The following is a 6,572-nucleotide window of genomic DNA, read 5'->3' on the forward strand; positions in this document are numbered from 1 at the left end:
CAATGCAATCTTAATAAAAATCCCACAAATAATCTATACCAATCTTGAATGGATGTTTCTCAATAACAAAAACAAAATAAAAACCAAAAGACAGAACAAAATAAAACAAGCAGGAAAGCTAAAAGAACCCTGAAAATAAAAGAACTATGGGAGATATCACCATCTCTAATTTCAAGTTGTACTATAGAGCTATAGTAATAAAAAACACAGGTTATAGGCACAAAAACAGACATGTTGATCACTGTGATTGACTTGAAGTCCCAGCCCAATTAGACAGTGTGAGAGTGTGTCGCTTGAAGTGACAGCCCAATTGGAAGACAAAATACACACAGTTCTTTGAACATGAGAAGTTGAGCTGATGCCTGCATGGAGTCCTCACCCCTATGTTTTAGGGTGTTTGGTTGGAAAGGTACTCTTCAGGCAACTGAAAGAGAAATATACAAAACTCAGCCACAAAACCTTTGACCTACAATGTGTCCAGCCTGCAAAATATGCTAGAACAATGGTGGCACAGAATGTGGGGGAATAGTGGAACCCATACCCCAAACTGCTGGGATAACTAAGGACCAGAAACTAGGAAGACCAGAGATCTAGGGCAAAACCAAACATTGCAGAATGGATGTAAAATAAAATTAAAAAAAATTCCTAGTGAGATTCTCCTATACTAATTGATCAGTACCTTATCCAATCATCAAAGTGAGACTTCCTCCAGCATCTGATAGGAGCAGGTTCAGAGACCCACAAGTAGACATTATGACGAGAGAAAGTCTAAATTGGTGGTATGCATGAAATTCATTGCCTCAGAGCTCAGAGAATCCCATGAAATCGGAGGTAGAAAGAGTGTACGAGGAGCCAGAGGACAGCAGGAGAACAAGCCCTTCTAAGTCAACTAAGCAGGCACAATGAGCTCACAGAGACTGAAGGAGCAAGCATAGGGCCCACATGGGTCTGCCTTAGGTCCTCTGCATATATATTATATCCATTAGCTTAGTATTTATACAGGACTCCTGACCATGAGAAAAAGTGGGATTTTTACTTATGTCTGCTTTTAGAACTCTTTTCCTCCTCTGGGGTTACTGAGTCCACCTTCATCAATGATAGTAAATATATACCTATATTCTTTTCCTTTCTTTTTTTTATTGACAATAGATTATATATATATATATATATATATATATATATATATATATATATTAGCATACAGAGGGCCTCCTCATTCTTTTTCACAGTTTTATAATTAGTATGCCATTGTGTGCATGTAATATAATTTAACTGTATTATATTGTACTATATTGAAAAAATTTGTGATGCTTTTATTTTATTTTTTATTATGACAGATAATATTTCAATAAATAGCCTTATACAAGCAACAACTAAGATTTTGCTGTTACATCTCTGGAGAGTTTTAGTACATCTTTTGGTAACTCGGTCTCCATATGGCATGTACTTTATGTTTAGGAATAAAAGCATTGACCATACATCCAATGTCTTCCCTTCTGTTTGTCACTTATATTTTTAGACTGAGTCCTGGGTCTCTCCTTGAACCTCCAGCTCACTCTTTTGGCTAGAGTGGATGATAGTCAGTCTCCAAGATTTGTCTTGTCTTTCACTATCAAATACTCAGACATGATTTCTTACTGTAAAAATAAATCATCATTTGATTAGTCTTCAATATGTCTTTGTTTTAATAGATGGTAAAATTACATGTGTACCAAAAACTATATAAAAGAAAATAATTAATTGATGCTGAGGTTGATGTGGTGCTATCCATATATGGTACATGCATAGCTAGTAACTATAGTATACAGTAGCCTTGAAACTGAAAGGGCTTGAAGCCATGTGTTGGGCCTCATAAGGCCCAGGCGTGAGGCCCAGTATAACTTCCTGAGTCTAGCTCGAGTTTGGTGACCTATTTTCGGACATGACTTCCGCATATGAGTGACTCAGCTCAACCCGACCTAGAATCACCTCCGCCTAGTAACTGCTGAGAAAGCATCATCTCATTGGCCCACTATCCTCACCATATCCTTCGTCAACTCAGCCTATATAAGTCCACTCCTGATGCAATAAAATGAGTTACTCGTTTGACAAGACTCCCCGGCACAGTGTGCTTCTCTCCAGTGGACAGGGTTGTCTGGGCCGTCTACACTCACCATCCCACTCAGCCCCAGGGAGAGACCTGCTGGACCGGTCCTGCCTCCGCCCTACCTGTCGGTCAGCCCAACAGCCATGCAGGTACATTTCTTATTTTTGTCTTGAATAGGCCCTCATTAGAAAGTTTTGACAATTTATTTCAGTTTTCTAAGTCTTATTAGTGTGAATGAAACAGTTTTGGCTATTGAGCATACTTAAATTTCAAATAAATCAATTTTTCTCTCTTTATGCAATAATCTTACATAAATCCTGTAAATATTCTTTTATGTGTAAAAAAAAAAAACCCAGAATCTTCCTCTCTTTTTTACTCTAGACTAAAAATAAATTTACTTTCTAATAATTTTTACTAACTCAAATTTTTACTTTAAATATATTTTGATCACATTTCCCCTTCCTTGAGTCCTTTCAGATCCTTCCTTCATTCATACTCACCCAACTTTAAGCTCTTTCTCAAGAAGCAAACAAAAAACTCAGTATAACAACAAAACCCCCAAAGCCAAACAAACAAACAAACAAACAAACAAACCACCACCCAAAAGAAAAGGAAACAAGAATCCAGCAAACTATCACCAAATAAAAGCACACAAATAAATCATGACGTCCATTGTATGTTTGTTGTTCTACTACTCCTGAACATGAGGCCTTTCCTGGAGTGATTGATATACCCAGTCTCACGTCACTGTAGAAAACTGATGTTTTCTTCCATCATGCATAAATGACAGTTCAGCTGTTAACTTTTTCCTAGTATCTAGGTTTTCATTCATTTATTTCTTAAAATTTAACAAGATAAAATACAATAAGATAAAACAAAAGCTATTGCAGCAAAGTTGGACAAGACAAACCAACCAAAGGAACAGAACACAACACAAGGCACAAGAAGCAGAGACCCACTCATTTGCTTACCCAAAAATCTCATAAAATCATTAAACTGGAAGTTATAATATACACACAAGTTACCTGGTAAAAGAAGAGAAAGGTAGTGCCCCTCTTGACAGGGATGGAAAGGCCCTTAGGCCTAACAACATGCATAGGTTTAAATAATCATATTCTCATATATTTAGGACATGCAGACAAGTTACCAGTGAAGACAGTTCTCTGGATTCTTGTTTTCACATAGCATTGTGGAGGAAGCATGGACCATGGCATGTGGTTTCCCTACAGATTCCTTCATGGTATTGTTGGGTGTGACTTTTCTGAATATGTCATCTGCAAAACCAGAACCCAGGTTGTGACTTCTCAAAATCAATTGAATGAGTAAAATATGTTTCTGCATCTCAAATTCTAAATCGGTCAATTCTTTATGATCCTAGCCCTGTAACCATACCCGTGATTGAAAGTCCTCATTAGAAGTGGAGCTCCATGGTTCCAGTCCTCCATTTTCAGTCTTTCCTAGGTGATATCTAATTTTAGTAATCAGGCCAATACAATCAGTGATTTCTATAACTAAAATAATACTATACTAACTCACAGAGTAACTATAAAATGAAAAAATTAACAATTACAAATTGAGTTTGTGTTTTGAAACTAAAAGATGTTTATGACATTCACAAACACAGAGAACAAATTATATACAAATTTATTAAACTAAAAATTGCTGTATATATTTAATTGCTTAGTTCTATTCATTACTATTGGATGAACCATGTGAAATTACCTAAAAGTCAGCAGATTCGAATATACTTTAAAATTTTTATTATGATATTATATCAGGAACATAATATTTTCTTATACCAACTGTTCACTAACATCTTTGTCAGAAACACATGCTGCAACAATTTTAAAATAAAGAACAATACAAAGTGTAGTATCTGTGAACAGGAATTCTGTTTTTATTCTGAATGTCATTTATTTATGTCCTTGACTGTGTGGGTGGGTGAGTGAAGTTTAGCTTGGGTATTGAAACCATGCCAATATATTGAAAATAAAATCCAAGAACTAATGCTCAGGAACAAATTACATTCCACAGTGAAAGTAAGGCGACCAGGTATGCCAACAGACAACTGAGATGTATATTATTCAAGTGTGCAAAATGACTTCTTTTGAGAATTTTGTAGGAGATGAATACTAAATTGGCCAGACTACACAGGCAAATCGTATGTTAGATCAGAAGTAGACACTTTAGTTTCATGAGTCATTGACTTGGAAAACTGTCTTAAGGGTATTAAGGAAGGAGAAGAGAAGAGAACCAAAAGTACAATAAAAATAGAATATCTATCACAAACTGTGTCAGTAGGGGAGAAAAATGGCATGATGCATAGGTGTTATAGAAAGAGAGAGTCCAATTTATCAGGAAAAACTTCTTACACCTGACATGTTTTTTGACACCAAATTTGCAATAACAATATTTTCTGTCTGAGTTAAGATCCCAGCTTCAATGAAAGGTAACAGTGAACAAACATTAAATATGAAAGTTCCATGTCATTAAACCACTATTTTAAAGTAGCACATTTCTTTCATAGTTATCTATCAACTTATTTATATAGGTAATAGTAAATTTAATACCAAATATAGCATAAATAAAATAAATAACAGTCATCTCATTAATGGTGATCAAATTACTCATAAAATAAGTATGCAAGTTTGAATATATGTCATAATGATGGTATAGTGACCCATTGTTCTAAAATTTAAAAACAAAAAAATCAATTACTTTGTAATACATTCCGTTGTATATCCTATTACAAGTACATAACAAATAAAAAGTATAAATTCATATGAACCAAGTTAGAATGCTTATAAAAATACCTTTAGATATATAAACACATAAAAAATAATAACAAATTCGATTGTTTTCTTTGTGACAAAAACAGCCTAAAGCTATAAACTCAGAGTCAGCACATAAAATAAGGAAAACTGAGTCAGCTTGCTATTTATTCATATCTTGGAAAGTGCATCTTGAAAACGAACAGAGAATATATGAGGCCAGGTATATAAACTTTAAATTTAATACAGCAACAAATTCTGGTAAGTAATCAGGAAATACTCTGATTAAGATTTTTTTAGGTGATATTTTTGACTGGTCTCCTGGAGCTTGGCCTGGTGCTTGACTGTGGATCTTTACATCTCCTTCCATCAATTACTGGATGAAGGCTCTATGATGACAGTTAGCATATTCAGTGATCTGATTACTGGGGTAAGCCAGTTTAGGCACCCTCTCCACATCCTTGTGGATTCCTGGGAACCTCTCCAGCACCCAGCCTCTCTGCATACCCATGATGTCTCCCTCCATCATGGTATCTCCCTCCATGCTCCCCCACTCTGTCCCTGCTCCAGCTCGACCATCCCTTTCTCTCATGTTCTCATCCCCCACCCCCCACCCTTCAATGCCCCTTCTCATCCCCAGTTTACTCATGGAGATCTCCTCTATTTCCCCTTCCCATGACAATCAATATGTCCCTCTTAGGGTTCTCCTTGTTAGCCAGCTTGTCTGGAGCTGTGGGTTGTAGTTTGGTTATCTTTTGCTTTACATCTAGTATATATTTATGAGTGAGTACATGCCATGTTTGTCCTTCTGAGTCTGGGTTATATCACTCAGGATGATATTTTCTAGTTCCATTCATTTGCCTGCAAATTTCATGATGTCATTTTTTTTACAGGATTAGCAAATATTATTCATTGAGAATAATATTAGGAATACTATTATGTTCCTCATATTTACAAAATTACCATCTCCCAAAAATGAGCTCAGGAGGAGACGCAGTACATAAAGTTGGAAGCAAAACATCATATACATTGAAAACCAGTTTAAATGTGACACAGCATGGTGTCAAAACACAGAAGTTTACAGAAATGCAGTGGAGGCAAATGCTAATTTATTAGTTTAAAAACTGTGTATTTCAGCATACGCCGTGGCAACTTTTCCTACACTGCAGTCCACTGATAAGGACTGGCGGGAAGACTCCAGATGTAGACTCCAGGCTCTGGCCCTTAATACAGGGGCCTATTTTGCGACCATATTTCAATTTTTGCATGCTAAAGTGGTATCACGTGGGAAGAAATAAAAGTCCTCCTGTCACATAGATTTTGCATGTGGATCTCTCTGGTCTCATTTAAAAAACAAAAACAAGACAAAAAAAACTGTATATTTCATCCACTTTGCCTAGAAGGGAAGAGATAAATTATAGTAAGTCAATAGTTAAATTTAATGTGCATTTATAATGAATACATCAATTCTAAAGAAGGTAAATCCTGAGTATCTAACTTACTTCAAGGTATTTTAAGATTTTGAATGCTTGATTAGGTTTTCAATTGTGAGTTTTGCAAGCACAGGAACAGTTGCTGCTATTACAAATGTCATCTAAAGATCTTTAACACTAAAGGAATGTTTAAAGCGAAATGGTTAGAAACTTTGTACATGGACGGATTGAGGAATGTCTTTCCGGTAAGCCAATGAAAGGAAATAAAGTGTAAATATTTTT

At 35.7% G+C, this 6,572-nt stretch overlaps 1 pseudogene; it reads left to right on the forward strand.

The window, feature by feature from the left end:
* The first annotated feature begins 3,107 nt into the window (after window positions 1-3,107).
* Window positions 3,108-3,213, forward strand: LOC131925893 (U6atac minor spliceosomal RNA; annotated as a pseudogene).
* The last annotated feature ends 3,359 nt before the right edge of the window (window positions 3,214-6,572 follow it).

The sequence above is a fragment of the Peromyscus eremicus genome, chromosome 15 (genome assembly GCF_949786415.1).
Source record: "Peromyscus eremicus chromosome 15, PerEre_H2_v1, whole genome shotgun sequence".
Classification (NCBI taxonomy): domain Eukaryota; kingdom Metazoa; phylum Chordata; class Mammalia; order Rodentia; family Cricetidae; genus Peromyscus; species Peromyscus eremicus.